The sequence below is a fragment of the Lithobates pipiens genome, unplaced genomic scaffold, assembly GCF_037356315.1.
Source record: "Lithobates pipiens isolate NorthernLeopardFrog02 unplaced genomic scaffold, aLitPip1_a1.2 Scaffold_10, whole genome shotgun sequence".
NCBI classification, from domain to species: domain Eukaryota; kingdom Metazoa; phylum Chordata; class Amphibia; order Anura; family Ranidae; genus Lithobates; species Lithobates pipiens.
The window spans coordinates 128,191,188-128,212,336 of NW_027507686.1; positions in this window are offsets into that span (position 1 = coordinate 128,191,188).

Consider the following 21,149-nt stretch of genomic DNA (forward strand, 5'->3'; position numbering starts at 1 on the left):
GGTAACGTCCCTGTCCATGCCTGCTGGACCATGAGTCAGCGGTAATATGCACCTTACCGCTGACCGCCCTGTCCAGCGAGGTAAGGACATTGCCTTCCACATGCCGGTAGAGAGCCGGAATTGCCTTCCGTGAGAAAAAGTGGCGTTTAGGGACCTGCCACTGAGGAACCGCACATTGTACAAACTCACGGAAGGGGGCCGAGTCTACCAACTGAAAAGGCAGCAGTTGAAGTGCTAGCAATTTAGCCAAGCTAGCATTCAACCGCTGGGCATGTGGATGGCTGGGAGTGAACTTCTTTCGCCGGTCCAGCAGCTGGGGCAGGGACATTTGCCTGCTATAATCGGACGTGGGTGTACCGCTAGCAGAGTTCCCGGAAGCACTTGGCTGTGACACACCTAATTCTACACCTTCATTCCTCTCAGAGCAGGTTTCAGAGAGGACTGAAGGTCTAGTGGGGTTGGAGATGCCAGCTGATGAGGAGCAAGGAGAGGTCCGCTTTGTTCTTTGGTGTGGGTCTTTGAGGTACGCTTGCCAACGAGCTGCATGGCAGGTCAACATATGTCTGGTCAAGCATGTGGTGCCCAAGCGGCTGATGTTTTGGCCACGCGAGATACGCTTGAGACATATGTTGCAAATAGCAGCGGTGCGATCTGATGCACTCGTCTCAAAAAAGGCCCACACCAAAGAACTTTTAGAATAACGCGCAGAGGCAGCGCCCTGCACAGGCGGAGCTCTGCGGTGTGATTCAGTCGGTGTGCTGCCCCTAAGCTGGCCCCCGGAGGGCATCCTGCCTCGTTGGACATGTGCCTCCTCCTCCTCCTCCTCCTCCTCTCTCCTTCCAGGCACCCACGTGGAGTCAGTGCCCTCGTCATCGCTGTAGCAAACCTGGCAGTATGCTGCAGCTTGTGGAACATGACTGCCAGATTGCTGTCCTTCTTGAGCATCCCCTCTGTCTGCGCTCACGCTACTGCCTTCCTCTAGCTGAGTGTCATCAGAGCCCACAAAATACTGGGCATCCTCCTGGAGCATGTACCCAACACTGTGCTCAAAGAGTTCAGGAGACTCCTCAGGAGGACGTGGTGGGTCTAGGGAAGGAGTCACTGATGATGACATTGAGAGGAGGGAAGACGATGCGTTGGCAGATGCTTTGCTAGTACCCTGAGACTGGGTGAGAGAGGATGAGGAGGATGAAGAGGGCTTGGTCATCCACTCTACCAAGTCGTTGGCATGTTGCGGCTCAACATGTCCAGCTGCCGAAAAGAAGGACAAGCGTGTCCCATGGCCACATTGCTGATGACAATGCACCACGTCCACGACCAGCACTGTTGTCTCTAGACACAGAGCCTGCTTGCTCTCTTTTATCGGCTCGTGCCTGTCTGCCTCTCCTTGCTGGCCTTCCAGACATGGTAATGGCCTGAAGGGAGTTGGGTAAAAAAGCAGTTGGGTAGTGTATATTGTGCTAGAGGCACACAACACCCACTTACTCCTGCAGATGCCTTTATTATAGAACACCAGAGATAAAGGGGTATATACAGTTGTATACTGTGCTGTGCTGGAGGCACACACAACTTCCAATAACTCCTGCAGATGGCAAGTGGTCTCAAATAGAGAAGAGCTATGTAAGTGGATATAGCGGTATGTACTGGGTACAGAGCACACAGACAGCACGCACAAGCTCCTAACACTACTGACTGCAAGCTCTATTATAAAAGATAGATCACTAGCTATATAGGTGAGGTGAATATAGCAGTGTATACTGCGGTCAGGGCACGCAGACAACAACCACTACACAACAGCAAGATCGAAAATCATCCGAAAACGATTGGTGTGTACTGTGTTGAAGGTACACAGAACACCCACTGCTTCAAACGCCAACACACTACACACGGCCGCCGCGCTGGCGGCCTTATATAGTGTGGGGCGTGCACTACACAGCCTGAGCTATGATTAGCCACAGGCATCCTGCCTGTGGCCAATCATGGCTCTCCTCGCTTCTGGCGCTGCGATTGGCCAGGCATGCGGGGTCACAGTGCATGCTTGGCCAATCATGAGCCAGCAATGCACTGCACCATCGCAGTGCATTGTGGGGCGTGAGCGCCACACGAATTTGGCGCGAACGGACCAAAATGTTCGGACTTCGCCGAACGGACGAACGGACGAACACGAGGCTCATCCCTAGGTGCTGGCGACTCCATGGGTGGAACATGTATGTAATTTGTTCACTCATCAATATAGAAGAGCGTTGGGAAAGAGGGAGGGTTGGGCAGGGTGGGGGGATGGGAGGCATTTTCTCTCTCTCTCTCAGGTCCCCTCTTCCCTTCCTATGTACGCCTCCTCTTGTCTGGTGGGGATAATATTGAAATCCCCACTAGAGGAGGGGGGGGGGGGGAGGAAAGGGGAAGGGTGGTCCTGGGTAATATATGGCTACATTAAAATTTAATATCATATAATGTAAGAGGTATAAATACCGCAAAGAAAAAAAGTTTACAGTGAATAAGGAATTACAGTATTATGGGGTGAATGTGGTATGTCTCCAGGAGACACACAATTTGCATACATTAGGAGGTAGATTGTCTACATGGCAATTTCCTAAGTGGTTCTATGGGGACACTTCATCAAGTTACACAAGGGGAGTGGCAATAGGATTTGATTGAAATACAATATTTGATTTAAAGGAGCAGTTAGCTGATCCAAATGGGAGATTTCTTTTTATAAGGGGGACATTGTATAATACAGAGCACACTATAGCAAATATATACTCCCCAAATAGAGACCCTGATAGGTTCCTGAGGAAAACCCCTGTAAGTTGTTAGAATTTAAAAAAGGGAAACTAATAGTAGCGGGGGATTTAAATATATGTACGGACCCACAGGTGGATACTACACCAGGGTCCCCCCGTGTCAGGAACCATGAAACAGACAGAGACAGAAGTACAATCAAATCACATTTGTTTATTAATAAAAATAAAAAGGTAAATAGAAAAAGCGTAGTCAAGCATAGCCAGAGTCCAGTAGCCAGATCGGATAGTCCAAAGTTCATAAACCAGATCGGGAAATCAGCCAGTCCAGACGTCAGAGATCCAAGGAGTGCAAATGCAAGCAGGATAGAAGCCAGGAGGGATGTCAGCAAGCCAGTCTTGAAACAAACAGCAGGAGATGGTTCCCTGTGATGTGACCAACGCGAAGGCAAAGGAAAGAGTGAGCTGGAAGGCTTTAAATAGGCAGGTCAGACGAGCATCATCGGGAACAGCTGGTAACTGTGGAAAGAGAAGAGAGCTGGCAATTAGCTGACAGCTGAGCGGCCAGCCCAGAGGAGGAAGGGCTAAGCCAGCCCCGACACCCCGGTGGTCAAGTGCAAGACAGAACAGATTAAAATCCCTACTATTAGAGTACCAATTAGTAGATGCTTGGAGAATTAAACACCCGGGAACTCGAGAGTACACATTCTACTCAGCAGTACACGGAACATACTCTAGAATAGATTATGTATTGATAGAACATCAATTACTCCCCCTACTTAAGGAAACAGAAATAAAATCGATCTCTCTTTCTGACCATGCTCCGGTGATGGTCCGAGTAGAAATAACAGCAGGGACACCTGTGGGTAGAATGTGGAAATTTAATGACTCCCTGATTCAGGATCTGGAGGTAAATAAGAAAATGGAACAGGAGTTGGAGGAATTTTTTTCTTATAAATGATGCAACAGACATACCCAGGGGCACTCTATGGGAGACCTATAAGGTCTATATAAGAGGTATTTTAATAAGTATTGGAACAGGGAAAAAAAAAAGAAAAAAAAGGGAAAAAGATTAAAAACCCTATGAAAGGAACTATATGAACTAGAACAATGGACAAGACCAACGGGGATCCCAGAGAGGGTGGAATAAAAAAAATAAAAAAGAAGAATTGGCAGAATTAATAGAGCAGGAGAGGAAACAAGCTTTTCATATGGTAGATAAAAAGAGATACCAGGAGGAAAACAAGTCTGGGAAATGGTTAGCAAGGGTAGTAAAGGAGAAAACAAATGCAGCATTTATAGCCAAAAACAGAAATGAGAAAGGGGAAGTCATACACTCATCCCCTGAGATAGCAGATGTCTTCCATAGGTTGTATGGTAAGCTGTATAATGTAAGACAAGAAGTGGAAAATAAAGTAAAAAAGGAAGAAATCTTAGAGTATCTGTGGGGACTGGACTTTCCAGAGGTCCCTAAAAAGGAACTGGAGCTCTTAGAAGCTCCAATAACACAGGAAGAAGTAACGAGAGCAATAAAAGAGATGGCAACTGGGAAGAGTCCTGGTCCCGACGGGTACTATATTAAATATTATAAGAAATTTGGAAAAATACTGGTACCTAAACTATGCGATTATATGAATGCTTTGGCAGAGGTGTTACTTTGATACCAAAAGAGGATAAAGATCCAACAATACCAGAGAGCTATAGACCAATATCATTACTGAATATTGATATAAAATCTTTACAAAAATAATAGCGGGGAGATTTAAATTACTTCTGCCTCGGTGGGTGCATAGTGACCGGGTAGGATTTGTGACAGGGAGGGAAGGAAAAGATAACTGTTTGTAAACTTTGCTTTTGATACATGAGGTTAAGGAGAGTGGAACCCCGATCATACTGCTGTTGGTTGACGCTGAGAAGGCCTTCGACAGAGTCGACTGGGGTTTCATGATGGGAGTGCTGAGACATCTGGAAATAAAAGAAAGAGTGATGCGGTAGAAAATGGCATTCTATCATCACCCAACAGCAAAATTAAAAATAAACTGAAGTTTATCCCCTCTCCTAGAATTACATAATGGTACAAGACAGGGGTGTCCCCTGTCACCAATGCTATTTATGCTAGCATTGGAGCCTCTACTAGCTGCGATCAGAAAGAACACCGATATAAGAGGTGTGAAAATAGGTAAAGAGGAATATAAGGTGGCTGCATACACAGATGACATACTATTCTATGTCTCAGAACCCAGGATCATTATACCTAACATAATGGAGGAATCAAATAGATATGAAAAAATTACAAATTTTAAAGATCAATATATCAAAGACAGAAATTTTAAATATAACTGACTTAAAAAAAAAAAAAAAAAAAAAAAAAAAAACAGGTGCTTCAGTCTTCCCTCCCTTTTGTCTGGTGTAAGGAAGAGCTTGGGTATCTGATTGTGAAACTTACAGCATCATTGTTGACTGTTTATGCGGCTAATTATATTCCTAACTTGAATAAGGTGAAAGATTATTTAAAGGGGTTGTAAAAGGTTTGTTTTTTATTTTCTAAATAGGTTCCTATAAGCTAGTGCATTGTTGGTTCACTTACCTTTTGCTTCGATTTCCCTTATAAATGTTTTTTTTCTTTGTTTTCTTTGTCTGAATTTCTTACTTCCTGTTCCTCCTCAGTAGGCTGTTCAGTAAGCTGTTCTGGCTGACTAACCACCAGCTTGGATGATGGTGAGAAGTTTACTGAGGAGAAACAGGAAGTGAGATATTCAGACAAAGAAAAAAAAACAACATTTAGAAGGGAAATCAAAGGAAAAGGTAAGTGAACCAACAATGCACTAGCTTAGAGGAACCTATGTAGAAAATAAAAAACGAACCTTTACAACCCCTTTAACATATATGAGACATAAACCCCTTTCATTGATAGGGAGGATAAATGCATTAAAAACGTTTATCTTACCAAAATTAAAGAGGAAGTAAACCCCTTCAAACCACTTTGACCTACAGGTAAGCCTAGATTAAGGCTTACCTGTAGGTCCAAGCAATATCTCCTAAACCTATATGGTTTAGGAGATATTTGCCCGAAAATGGGCACCGCTGTCTACGGCGCATGCGCCGTAGACAGCGGCGCGCAGGCACACTAAATGCAGCAAGTCCAAGAATGGATTTGTCTAATTTGTCGACTCCCGTGCGCATGCGCGGGAGTGACGTCATCGCGGCTTCGCCGAATGGCAGCGGCGGAGCTGCGAGATGCGACTCCCGTGCGCATGCGCGGGAGTGACGTCATCGCGGCTTCGCCGCTGTGATTGGTCGGAGCTGCGAGACGCCACCAGCAAGATGGATGCGGCGGACTACAGGGATCAGCGGCGACTTCGCTGGCTCCTGTGTCAGGTAAGTGACACATAATGAGCTACTATGCGATGCATAGTAGTCCATTATGCTTTACCTTTGCAGGGAAAAAAAGAGGAAGTAAACCCATCAGGGTTTACTTCCTCTTTAACATATGTATTTCAAATGATCCCAATAAGAGTTCCACAAGAGTTCTAGACGAAGCTTAGAACTTTAGTAATAAAATGTATCTGGGGGCGTAAGCATCCTAGAATCTTATATGCAACATTGGTAAAGGGGAAACAAGTAGGGTGATTGGCAGCACCAGACTTTAAAAGATATTATCAGGCAATTATTATATCACGGATGATAGGTTGGATACACGATAGGGATAGTAAGGGGTGGGTAGATATTGTGAAAGCTCAAAGTAAAGTAGATTTAGGGAAAGGGGTATAGGTTCCACAGAAGCACTGAGAATTAGCAAGCACCACAAACCCATTAACAAAAAATGTCTTTAAAATATGGGATGAATTAGGTAAATTATATCACTGGCAGTTTAACTCACCTTTAATTTCCTTATTAGATACAAGTTATTTTAAACCTGGAAAGGACGAATGCATGTATTTTGTTAGATGGGCAAAGAAAAACGATAAAATTTTGAAAGATGTGTCGATTGGAAATAGAATATGCACATTTAGTGAGTTAAGACAAAAATGGGGGAATAGGCCATTAGATAAATGGAGGTATGCACAAATACATTTTTTTTTTACAGACGCTCCCCCAGCTACTGCGAGGGGAGGGAAATATGAGGGCTATGGAGAGGTTGCTTTCCTCATCGTGGTGCCTGGGAAAAGGGGTGTCTAAAATATATAAGATACTAGGAGAAGAAACAGAATCTAGGTATCCCTCCTATCTAAAGGAATGGGAGGAAAAGCTTGGGGATCTACGGGATGAGGAACATAGAGGTAAGGTATTAAGAATAGCATGCACTACCTCTAGAGATATCAGGACAGTGGAAATGTCTCAGCCCTTGTACACACGGTCAGACATTCCGACAAAAAAAATCTGTCGGATTATGTCTGACAGATTTTGTCCGAAACTTGTGTTGCATACACACGGTAGGACAAAGTTGTCGGAAAATCCGATCGTACGTAACGTGATGACGTTATTTCGTTACGACTGGACTACGTTCATGCTAGTAGCCAATAGCTTTGGTCTAGGAATTGGATCTGAGCATGCGTGGCACTTTGTCCGATCGGAATTCTCTACACACAATCGGACAAAGTCCGATCGGATCATGTTGTGGAGAGGGATACATACATACATACATATTATATATATATATACATATTATATATATATATATATATATATATATATATATATATATATATGTGTGTGTGTGTGTGTATGTAGAAATGTAAAAATGTCTTGATATTTGGTAAACATTGTTAATTTTAATATGAATAAAAAAAAAAAGAGAATATACAAGAAAAAAGTAAACAAGGACACTACTGTACATGCAGACAGCATTGTTATTACTTTGCCCACACTAGTCAGAACCTGTGTGACACAGATGCCCTGTTAAACAATCTCAGGGTCTGTCCTGTTATCCAGACACTGCCAACATACTGCCTTTACTGCCAAACAGGACACAAAGTGCACCAACTATAGTGGCTAGCCGAAGACTCAAGGCCTTCTTCAAAAGGAACTGAAGTTATTGTGGCCATATGGACAGGCACCCATACTCAGGGCTCCGTATATGTGATGCATGACCGGGGTAGTTTGTCTTGGGAGTTAAGCCATTGATCACTGAACCAGGTGCAGTGTTTATAGTTTGTGGGACTGTGGTGTCAGGGGACAGAAGAGAGGGTTCTGACTAAGGATGAGCCGAACACCCCCCCCCCCCCCCCCCCCTTCGGTTCGCACCAGAATCTGCAAACAGACTTAAACTTTGTGTGAACTTTAGAACCCTATTAAAGTCTATGGGACTCTAAAATTAGCACTTTAGAGTGTGAACGTTCAAGGCTAATATTCAAGTTATTGTCCTAAAAAGTGTTTGGGGACCTTAGTCCTGCCCCAGGGGACATGGATCAATGCAAAAAAAAAAAGTTTTAAAAACTGCAGTTTTTTCAGGAGCAGTGATTTTAATAATGATTAAAGTGAAACAATAAAAGTGTAATATTCCTTTAAATTTCGTACCTGGGGGTGTGTATAGTATGCCTGTGAAGGGGTGCATGTTTCCCGTGCTTAGAACTGTCCCTGCACAAAGTGTCATTTTTCGCAAGGAAAGGCTTTTAAAATCACTTTCCATTGTCGGCTCCTGTAATACAGAGAACACTCAATGACTGTTCTCTGTATTAGCCGACAATTCATTAATTGATAAAAATAAAATATAAAAGCGTGGGGGTTCCCCTAAATTCAATTACCAGGCCCTTCAGGTCTGGTATGGATATTAAGGGGAACCCCGTGTCAAAAAATAAAAAATTGACGTGGGGGTCCCCCTAAAAATCCATACCAGACCCTTTATCCGAGCACGGAACCTGGCATGCCACAGGAAAAGAGGGGCCGAGAGAGCGCCCCCCTCCTGAACTGTACCAGGCCACATGCCCTCAACATTGGGAGGAAGCTTTGGGGGTCTGTGACCCCTTAAAGCACCATGTCTCCATGTTGATGTGGACAAGGGCCTCATCCCCACAACCCTGGCCGGTGATTGTGGGGGTCTGCGGGCGGGGGGGCTTATCAGAATCTGGAAGCCCCCTTTAACAAGGGGACCCCCAGATCCTGCCCCCCTGTTTGAAATGGTAACAAAGAAAGTGTAAAAATGGTTAAATAAGACAAACACACTTTTGAAAAATTCCTTTATTAAAAATAAAAGAAATAAAAAAAGATTCCAGTGGTGGTAACACTCTTGCTATCCAGTGATGGATGAGCATCTCTTCGGGGTCCAGCGATGGCTGATCTGATCCAGCGCCAGGGGATTTTTAATCCAGCGCTGTTCATACATGCATCAGTCTTCTGTCTCCACTGCGGGGATCCCATCGCTGACGTTTCTTATATTAGGAGGGTGGGGGCACCCGTCACTTGACCCCGCCCCCCTGACGCTGGTGAGGGAAGCCATGGGTTCCCCAGTGACGCATGGGTGACCCCGCCCCCCTCTAATGTAACGCACCTGTGGATGAGGCCCTTGTCCACATCAACATGGTGCTTTGTCACAGACCCCCCAAAAGCATCCTCCCAATGTTGAGGGCATGTGGCCTGGTACAGTTCAGGAGGGGGGGGGCGCTCTCTCGCCCCCCCCCCTCTTTTCCTGCGGCCTGCCAGGTTGTGTGCTCGGATAAAGGGTCTGGTATGGATATTTAGGGGGACCTCCACTGCAATTTTTTTTTTTTTTTTTTTGACACGGGGTTCCCCTTAATATCCATACCAGACCTGAAGGGCCTGGTAATTGAATTTAGGGAAACCCCCTAGCTTTTTATTTTTTTTTTTTTTTTTTTGTTTCAATGTTTTTTATTGAGTTTTCCAGAAAAACAAAACAAAACATAATACATAACGTAAATGTCAGAGAGGTATACACATTCAGCTAATTTATGTCCTGGAAAATGGTTAATTGCCTTCGTTAGTAATAATAGTCATTGTAAACAACAAGTAATCATAAACAACAAGTAATTTCAACTCTGCAGGGTAGTCTCTTGGCTCATTCCTACGCTCAAAGGCATCAAGACATCTAAAACTATATCAAGATCAACATTTGGGCCATACAGACCAATATTTGTCAAACTTTGCACATTGTAGAGTTTATCGCTATGAGACGTTCAAAAATGTCATTTCTGTGCACAGCTTTATTGATGTCTGATATGTTTATGGCTGTTGTTGATTTTCAGTGTTGTAGGATCAGTAAGCGTGTCTCTAATAGCACATGTTTTATAACTGGTCTGAATTCTGTTTGGAATTTTTCTATGTTCAGATGGAGAATCGCCAGGGCTGGGTCTGGGGGAGTGAGCATTCCTGTTATGGCTGGGAGCATTCGGAATACTTGGTCCCATATGCATTTAACTGTGGGACAATACCAAAGCATGTGCAATATTTTTCCTATTTGTCTGCGGGCCCTCCAGCAATGTGGCGAAGAGCCAGAGAAGTATTTTGCTATCCTATATGGGGTGTAGTGCCATCTGTTTGCCATTTTGATTGCTAATTCCCAATGTTTGATGCAATGTATTTCCCTGAATGATTGTTTGCCATTCCTTTTGTATGAGAGTTGGTTCAGCCGGAGGTAAGTATTGGGTAGTCTGGTCGGGAAGGATGCCCCATTTTCGTAGAGCATTGGGTGGTCTTTGGCTCGTCTGGGACCCTAAACTCAAACTCATTACTAATCACAGATGGTGGAATAAAGTATAAAAAATAGGAGAAAAATGCTCCATATGGTGCAGATCAACCAATAATGCTTTATTGGCATATATTCTCACAATTAAGGAGACATGGAAAAAGAACAATAATCCAATAGTAATAACGTGGCATAAAAAACATTAAAAAAGCAATGTGGGAATCTCAAATAGGCTTCCCTACGCGTTTCGATGCAAGTGGTCTTTAACAGGGGACGAGTTGGAGTTTGAGGTCCCTGATGAGCCAAAGACCACCCTTGGCCGTGAGTCTACACCCTCACGGTGTGCCCTTTGGACCAGGACTTTGTTGCTACATCCAACGGGAGAAACACAAGCGTATCTGACTCACTGCCATATGCCAGTGTTGGTAAGAGTACCTCATTGTGTGTCTACAGTACCTGTGTTCCCCGTGTTTCAAGCAACATATCCCTCCTCAGTTATTGTCTCTGAGACATCATTGACAATTTTTATCCACATTCGAATTCTCCAAGAGAGACTTTCACAAATCAGTTTCACTACTGGTCACTGGACTTCACATTTAATATTGTGCACTATTGTATGTTTTGATTTCATACTTGTTTGGATATAGGTCACATTTGAGTTCTCCAAGAGAGACTTTCACTAATCAGTTTCACTACTGGTCACTGGACTTCACATTTAATATTGCACACTACCGTATGTTTTGATTCTATACATGACCTTAGGTGTTTTACTTTCAAAATATTTTATTTTATATTAAAGGCACTTACATACTTAAAACAGTACACAAACTAGCAGTAGCAGGGAGGGCCTGCTGTCACAATGTAAGTAAAAAAACATGAGACATTAGTGAAAAACAGACAATATCAAGAGTGTACAGTCGGCAAGCCCTTCCTTATCGAGGGGCTACATCAATAAGAGGTAAACGGAGGGTGTCTCCCCCGGGAGAGCCCACCAGGTAGGACTATTAGGGTAACTCCCAGGAGCCCCCATCCCGACACCCCTAATAGGGAACTTGCTGTGCCAGGATGAGGGAGTGTCCTCCCAGGCCCCTCCCTCGCAGAGGGGAAAAACAGTCGGGGGATCGTCTGCCGTGGGTACCGCAACATTAAATTGGACTGTATGGTGAACTTGTCAATTACAGCTCTGTTGAGCAAACCAAAATCTTAGAACGACTAGAAGGACAGAGAAGAGAAGAAAGGAGGAGAAGAGGAGAACAGAGGGGTCGGGGGAGGTAAGCTATGTCCTGAAAGGGTGGAAGGATATAGCGAGGGAATGTTTCACAATCAATGTAAGGATGGGTGCTTTAGGGGTGAGGTCTGGTTCCTAGGGGAGGGCCTGGGGGTACCCCCGGCAGCAGAGAGATTCCCATGTAACGGGCCCAAGGGTCCCACACCTTTCGGAATTTAGGTGTGGTGTCTGACAGAATACCTGATAGTTTTTCTTGGGACATTATCCACGATATCTTCCTCTTAACTGCGAGGAAGGAGGGTTTGGGTTGCTTCCATGCGGAGGCAATCGCAATTTTGGCTCCTAATAGAATAAAATAAGTTAGTTTCTGAATGTTACCAGACATCAAAGGAATCGGGGTATTGAGTAACGCAACCTCTGGAGTTCTCGAAACCCGGCAGCCTGTGACTAAGTAAATCAAGTTGAATATTTTAGTCCAGAACGAACGGAGTCTAGGGCATTCCCACCAGATGTGGATCATGGAGCCACGAAGTTGGCACCCCCTGAAACATAAGGGATTAGCCGTGGGATATATTCTGGCTAGCCTTACTGGAGTGAGGTACCACCTGGTTATCAATTTGATGCTAGCCTCCATTAGTGAGGTGTTCTGGATCCCCCGAAAGGATCTGGCTAAGGCCAGCTGCCAGGATTCGAGACTCCCAGAGGTCTGGAGATCAGATTCCCAAGCCGTCATATAGGGGGATTTACCCGTTGGGGAAGTGAGAGCCGTGTAGATCACTGAAATACCACCCCTCTGCTCCCCGACTCCACCACACCAGGCTTCATATTCAGTAAAGGGAGGAGGAAGGGGTTTGTTTTTCCAAAGTGAGTTCAGGTAGTGAGATATTTGGTGGAAGCGGAACCTCTCTGTGTTTGGTAGCTCTAAGTGTTCGATACAATAAGCTAGGGAAATCGGACCCCTGGAATTAAAAAAGTGACCTATCCGGTATAGTCCCTTGTCCAACCACCATCTGAAGGCCTCAATGTTCAGACCGGGGGGGAAGTCATGATTACGGAACATGTGAGCAAGGGGTCTTATAGTGGAGACTAGGGAAGGCTCTTTGCGAAGGCTGTCCCATAGGGCACAGGAGTGAGAAAGGGATGGGGACATGATGGGCGGCCTGGCTTTGGGCGGGCACCATAATAAAAAATCTAGTGTATAGGAGGGTACCGCACAGCGTTCTATGGACTGCCAGTCCGGTTTCTCAAATTTGGAGTAGATCGAGGAGAGTTGGGCTAGGCGAGCTGCAAGGTAGTATTTGTGGAGGTTAGGCAGACCCAGCCCCCCTCTGCGTCTATGCAGGAAGAGCGTGTTTTGCGGTAGACGGTATCCCTTATTACCCCAAATATATTTCAGTATTTTGCTTTGCAGAGAGCAAAGGTGGTCCTTCCGAACTGGTATTGGCAGGGCTCGAAAGTAGTAAAGGATTTTGGGGAGAAAGGTCATTTTTATGGAGTTAATCCGGCCAAGCCAGGATAATTCATGTTTAGACCATGAGGAGAGGTCGGTTTCCAGCTGTCTGTATAATTTGGGGTAATTGTGGGCATATAGCATCTCTATTTTAGGTGTGAGGGAGATACCCAAGTATTGGATGGCAGTGTCACTCCATTGGAATGGAAAGGATTGTTTGAGAGAGAGGACTTGGTGAGTGGGGAGAGAAACATTCAACGCCACAGACTTGGAGTAATTAACCCTCAAGCCTGAGACCTTGGCAAAGTCGTCCAATACCCGGGATAAGTTGGGTAGGGTTGTGAGGGGGGAAGTGAGGAACAACAGTATGTCGTCCGCGAAGAGTCCACATTTGTGCGTTTGACTACCGCATTGGACACCTCCAATGTCCATATTGTGGCGGACTGCGATCGCCAGTGTTTCAATGGCTATTGCAAATATGAGGGGGGATAGGGGGCACCCCTGTCTGGTCCCCCTGGTGATGGGAATTGGCTCAGAAAGGTATCCCTGCATTCGAATTTGGGCCCTCGGCTGGGAGTATAAGGCCTGTAATAAGCCAAGGAAGCGAGCCCCAAATCCCCACCTGTCAAAGAGCTGGAAGATGTACTGCCATGAGACCGAGTCGAAAGCCTTTTGAATATCTAAGGAAAGGAGGAAGCCAGATTGTCCGGATCCCCCTTCCCAATTAGACTGCAAAATGGAGATAATGTCGATCGCCCTCCGAATTTGGTCAGGTCCCTGTCTGCCGGGAATAAAACCAACTTGATCCTTGTGGACATAGCGTCCAATAAAGGAGGCTAACCTATTGGCCATAACTTTCGTAAGAATTTTGAGATCATTATTAATAAGGGAAATCGGTCTGTAGTTGCTGACATCTTCCAAGTTCTTGCCAGGTTTGGGGATGACCGTGATATACGCCGTGTTAAGGTGGGGATCCAGGGGGTCTCCATTAGCTTTATGGTTACCGAGATTGGCCAGGTGGGGAGCTAGTGTGTTGGCAAAGGCTTTATAGTAAGGGATCGAAAGGCCGTCGGGACCAGGGGCGGAGCTTTTTTTAAGAGTCTTAATGACTTCCAGTATCTCCTCTGTCTGGAAGGGGGCTTCCATAACTTGTTTGTGAACGTCCGATAAGGCCGGGATGGGCAGACCCTCCAAAAACTTTGGAAGGAGGTTATCTTTGGGGGGTGGGGAGCTACTGTAGAGAGAGGTGTAGAATTTCTGAAAGGCATTCAGAACTGTGACCGGATTAGACGTGGGCGGGAGTCCCGCGCTTCTGATCCGAGGGAGGGTGCTCAGCTTGGTTCTAGGGGAGAGTCTATTGGCCAGGAGAGTGCCTATTTTATCCGCCTGTGAGTAAAATTTGTGGCCAGCCCACCTAACTGATTTTTCAGCTTTCGTGGTGAGGGCGAGATTTAGTTCTAAGCGAGTCCTGTCTAGTATGGCCGTGGGGGTACGGAGGGGGTCCTTTTTGTGAAGAGCTCTGAGTTTAGAGTATTCCTCTTCTAGCTTCAGGATGGTTGATTGCCTTTCCCGTTTTATTTGAGAACCCAATTGCATGAATTTTCCCCTAATGTAAGCTTTGTGCGCCGCCCACAGGGTCTCGGGGGAGACATCAGGAGTCGCATTAATAGAAAAATATTCCTTCAATGCTTTGTCGAGATCTATAACTCGTGATGGCTCCGAAAGGAGGGATTCATTTAACCTCCAATGCCTAGGATGTCTCCCACTCGAGCCCCCCAGGGCCGTCACAATTACAAGAGAGTGATCTGAGATCACTGTGTCAGTGATGGAGGCTTTGAGCATCCTGGGAAGGAGCGAGGAGGGGACAAGTATGTGGTCTATGCGTGCATATGATTGGTGAGGCGCTGAGAAGTGAGTGTAGTCTCTCTTTGTGGGGTTTAATTCCCGCCAGACATCGGATAGCCCATGAGCGTGTAGCAATTTGGCAATCCGTAAGCTTGCCTTTGTGGGCCTGGTTAAGCGGGGACGTGAGGGGGAGGATTTATCAAGTCCTTGATCAAAGGCGACGTTAGAGTCTCCTCCGACAATAACCGTCCCCTCTAAAAGAGGTGCTAAGGTACGTAGCATGGATTCGAAAAATTTGGCCTGACCCGTGTTCGGGGCATAGTAGGAGACCAAGGAGTACAGTTGGTCCCCCACAGTGCCCTTTACAAGTAAAAATCTGCCCTCCGGATCCGCTTTTTCAAAACTCTTATTGAATTTGCATGTTTTGGCCATCAAAATGGCCACCCCCTTGGTCTTGGATTCCGCGTTGGCTAAGAAGAACTGAGGGAAGTGGGCATGTAGGTACTTGGGACTATACCGGATAGGAAAGTGGGTTTCCTGAAGCAGAATTATATCTAGTTTCAGGGATTTGTAGTAATCGAGGGCTTTTCTCCGTTTGATGGGGGAATTAAGACCCTGAATGTTGTGGGAGGCTATCTTAAGCCTAGCAGCCTGTGGATCAGCCATGGAGCAGAGGGGGAGCCCAGCATCTGAAAACGACCTCACTTACCCAATCTATAGCTGGGTTCTTGGTAAGGGCATTGAGATCGGTGGCCCGAGGATGTCTCCCAGGATGCCATGTCGACTGGGTTGGCTCAGCCCAACCTGAGGAGAAAAAAAATAGTGTCATGCAAACATTCAACGGGGGAAGCTTACCATCAAGGGGGAAGAGAAGGGGAGAAAGGGCAAGGAAAGAAAGGGTTCCTGAGAAGAGAAAGAGGAGATCAGGGCAGGAGACACCCCCCGAAATCCCAAGCAAACACAATGAAGACAACCGACCCATAAGGTCAGGAGTCCCGACCCTCAGACGCCTGGGAAAGGCCGAGGGAGGGAGAGTTACACATGTGGTCCCTCGCGGAACTGGGGACCCCTAGTCGGGTAACTACCCGAACTGTGAAAACAACTTTAAATAGCAATAACATAAAAGCTGCAATATACATAAAAAGGAACTTTTCTTTTGAGGCACGGCTAAACATAATGCCTAGAAGACACTGGGGCTAAGAAATGAACGCTGTTCTTAAGGCATAAGGAAGGATGGTACATCCAGGGGGGGTGCTGAGGAATGCAGCCCCCTGGGAAATCCTCAAAGCAACCTTAGGGCCCATTTCGAGGGTATGTAAACAAAAAAAAAAAAAATATATGCGGGGTTACGGGCAGTCCAGTAGATGGACAAAGTACTGCATAGCGTCCCGGATTATTGGAGGCAATGGGGATAAGGGTAGAACAAGGGTAGCACAAGTCCTAGGCAAGGGGAGGGCAAAAAGGGTTGGAGGGCCAAACTTTCCAAGTTTGGGGAGCAGTCCTCCGGCCCTCTCCAGGACCTCGGACGGTCAGTCACAAAATGGAGAGATTGATAATGGGACTGGAAGTTGCTCAGGTGGGTGCATTATCCTTGACCTTCTTGGCTCTTCCGGAGGTCCATAACGGGGATTGTGGGCTGTTAGGAGTGGGTCGTTTGTTAGATCCCTGGCTAGGGTTAGAAGTGTCCATGTCAGCTTCTTGAGAGATGATTTTCAGCTTGGTGAGGAGCTTTTCCCCCTCGGGAAAAGTGGAGAAGGCAAAAGACTTCCCTTTGTCCGTGAACCTGACCGCAAAAGGGAATGCCCATTTGTATTTTATGTCTTTGTGGGACATTGCAAGCAAGAGGGGTTTTAGAGCTCTTCGTCTCTGTATCGTGGAGGGGGAGAGGTCCGCAAAGATCTGAACCTGGTGTCCCTGGTAATTGACGTGTTGCAGGGATCTGGCTCTCTTCATGAATTCTTCTTTCACCGAGAAGTGATGTGGCTTGGCCAGAACATCTCGCGGGGTGCCATCCTTCCTAGGGGGGCCGAGGGTTCTATGGACCCGGTCAAGTTCAAGCTTGGTAGCTGGGATGTCTGGGATTAGCTGTTGAATGAGGTCTTGCACCGCCCTGGACACATCAGTTATTGATTCTGGAAGCCCGCGAATTCTGACGTTATATCTGCGTGACCTATTTTCGAGGTCATCTATACGGGCCATGGCTATGTCCAATTGCTCCTGTACTGAGTAGATGTGTCTGGAGTTTTGGATGGATCTGGCTATGGTATCCTCCATTTTATGTTCGATCGTTTCGATCCGGGAGCCTAGGTTAATAAAATCAGCTTTCAATTCCCCCGTGATTTGCAAGGCAGTTTGGGAGAGGCCCCTCTCTAATAATTCAGAGAATTTGCCAAACAGGGCATCCATGTGGGAGACTGGGTCTGTATGAGCAGCCTCGGGGGGGGCCATGGCGGTCTGGGTAACTCTGTAGGTCCCCGCTGGGGAGGGAGAGAACTCCTGGATGGTGCGTTCCAGCAGAGAGACCGTGGAGGCCGGGGACGGTGTGGCTTCCTTGGGGAGACCCCTGGGGTTGCCTGGGGTGGCGTGGAGAGGAGGAAAGTCTGTATCTGACCTGAAATCCACTGTGCCTGCGGATCTGTGATCCTGAGACAGGAGCTGTGCTGCGGTGGCCATCTTGGATTTCTCCCTCACGTCCAATGAAGCGAACAGCGGGCCGAGATTGCGTTTAGCCAGTCCACCGGTCATTCAGAAATGTGCCCCAACACTTCGGGATTCCGCCCCTATAGCTCGGGAAGCGGAAGGGTAGCCGTGCCGTGCGGTAGGGGTTCCGTTGTTCCGCGAGGCAGCGGAGCTTTAGATGATCGCGGCCATCTTGGAAGCCTCGCGCATGCGCCCTTTTTTATTTTTTTTATCAATGAATGAATTGTTGGCTAATACAGAGAACACTCATCGAGTGTTCTCTGTATTACGGGAGCCGACAATGGAAAGTGATTTTAAAAGACTCTTTTTCCTTGCGAAATGACACTTTGTGCAGGGACAGTTCTAAGCACGGGAAACATGTGCCCCTTCACAGGCATACTATAGACACCCCCCAGGTACGAAATTTAAAGGAATATTACACTTTTATTGTTTCACTTTAATCATTATTAAAATCACTGCTCTTGAAAAAACTACCGTTTTTAAAACTTTTTTTGCATTGATCCATGTCCCCTGGGGCAGGACCTGGGTCCCCAAACACTTTTTAGGACAGTAACTTGCATATTAGCCTTTAAAATTAGCACTTTAGATTTCTCCCATAGACTTGCACAGGGTGTTCCGGCTTTTCGAATTTGCCGCGAACAGCCCAAATTGTTCACTGTTCCCAGAACAGGCAATGTTCGATTCGAACATGAGTTCGACTCAAACTCGAAGCTCACCCGTAGTTCTGACATAAGTTAGGGTCATTCCTCTGCTCTTCTTCTGCCTAGAGCCAAACCTAAATGAATAGGTGACCAATCCGGTATAAAGTTTGCCATTTGTGATTGTCAGGCTAGGAGCAGATAACAGGTAACAGTTCAGGTGTGCTGATTATGCAAAGAGTTCAAAGAACAAGAGCACATACCATGAGCAGGTCTAAGCAGAGCAGGTCAGCTGGGACTTGTAGTTCACCGCTGCAGATGAAGGTAGATGTTTGCTGGACCTTGTAGTTCACTGCTGCAGATGAAGGTACTACAGTAGAATCAGACAAAGCATAGTCTAGGCAAGCTGGGTCATACACAGGTAGATCAGACTCCAAACGGTACCGAATCTGAAGCAAACAAGCAGGGTCAAATAAGCTGGGTCATACACAAAATAGACAGAGCAGATATCAGTTGGATCAAACACAAAGGTAAACTCTAACACGAGCACTGACTGAATGCTGATACAGGTGATTTAAAGGTGAGCTGGCCAATCACTGTTGTTTCCCAGGCAAAGGCTGTTTCAGGTGAGTTGTGCTGGGTCCTAAAGGAATCCTAATACCGACAGTGATCTGTTATTAAAGTTTTTGCCTCTGCTTTTTGGGTTATTTGCCAGTGAGGAATCCTCTGAAAGCAGACTGCCAGTAAAATTGAATTATATTGCTCTTGATCCTCAGTCATTACTATCCAGTTAATTTACTTGAAATATACTTCTACGGTCTGTTACTATTTCACAGAAACTTCACAATAAAGGCAATTTCTGTGACTGTTCTTGGGGTTGAGAGGCAAAGTACAAAACCAATTAGAAATAAGTGGCTCCTTCGGGGGGTAGCACTGTACAAGCATCATTTACTGCATATACAGACTGATTTTACTGTTGTAGGTTTAGGAACACTTTGAATCATATATATATATATATATATATATATATATATATATATATATATATATATATATATATATATAGACTCAAGGTGACAACCCTTGGGGAAGTGTCACATCCCTATAGTTAAATACATACAGACAAAATGACTTTTAAAGCACTTGGATTACAAAAGTATATATGAGAAGTGAAATGCATAAAAACTGAATTTATTGGTACATCAACATATAAAAAGAAGAGACATGGCTAACTAGGCTACTATTACACCAGCTGTGAAATGTATGAAAATATGATGAATCCTTCTCCACCCGACACATCTCGGAGAGTTCACGTCTCCATCAGGGGTATGAGGAGCATCATATAGCCAGTCAAGTAGTGTTGTATGTAGGCATGCCATGATTCAGTTAGAAACAAAGTTTGAAAGAATTTGTACAGAATTTGAATCTTTAAGAGTCCTTACAGCAGGGTTTCACCCCCCCAGCAAAAAATTCAAAGTCAGCAGCTCCACATATCAGGACACTTAACTGTCATGGAATCCAGCAATGTCAGCACCCCAGTCTATGTTTCCATTGGCTCTCAGATGTTGCCACCACCATTGCCTTGTGGCTTTACAGTCAGTTTCCTAATGTGCATGCACGATATGTACTGTGCTTTCTGAATTGCCCAGCTGTGGGGGAAGGAGGGGGGCACACTTCTGAAGGATGTGCCTCAAAGTACCCACCCCGCATGTTGATAGCATGTAGCCTAGTATGGATCAGGAGGGGGGCACTCACTTTTCTCCCCCTCATTTCTGACCTGCCAGGCTGCATGCCCAGATAAGGGTCTGGTATGGATTTGGGGGGCACCCCATGCTGTGTTTTTTTTTTACCGTGGTGTTCCCCCTCCAAATCAATATCAGACCTGAAGGGCTTGTTATGAACTGGGGGAGATCTCACACCATTTTTTCTTTATTTCTTCAATAGCCGGATGCCAGCAATTGTACCCTTGAGTAATTTCAAACACTTCTGGCCACCCACATATGAAAACGGTGTTCAAACCACACATGTGAGGTATCGCCACAATTGGTAGAGAGAGAGAAATAATTCTAGTCCTAGACCTCCTCTGTAACTTAAAAAATGCATCCTGTAGAATTTTTTAAACATCGCCTTTGGAGTTTTTTAAGGGTAAAAGTTTGTCGCCATTCCACGAGCGGGCGCAATTTTGAAGTGTAAAATTTACTGTTAACATTAAAAACTTATATTTTTATATAAATTTTATATAAAAAAGTGCGCTTGTAAGACTGCTGCACAAATACGGTGTGCCAGAAAGTATTGCAATGACCGCCATTTTATTCTCTAGATTCTACGCAATGTTCTAGCAAAAAAAAAAAAAAAAATGTTTTTAACTTGTAAACCACAAATCTCAGAAAGAGCCTCGGTCCTTAAATGGGATTTGACAATTTTTTCTTTTTTTCTTTAGAAATTTTATTTTTGATGCAGCATGTTTTCTTGCTACAGATGAGTCACTTTACAGGCACCTTAACCAGCCTGCTATCATCTCATGGGAGGAAGAATGGGGAGATGCTAATGTAAACAAGCATCTCCCCGTTCTGCCTAGTGACAGTGTCACTGATCTCTGCTCCCTGTCATCGGAGCAGAAATCAGTGATGTGTCACACACAGCAACTGCCCCCACAGTTAGAAACATACCCCAGGACACACTTAACCACTACACTGCCCACCTAGTGGTTAACTGATTGCTGTATAAATGACAATGGTTCCAAAAAAGTGTCAAAAATGTCCAACGTGTCCGCCATAATGTCGCAGTCGTGATAAAAATTGCTGATCGCCGCCATTACTAGAAAAAAAAATTCTTAATAAAAATGCCATAAAACGATCCCCTTTTTTGTAAACGCTATAACTTCTGCACAAACCAATCAATAAACGCTTAT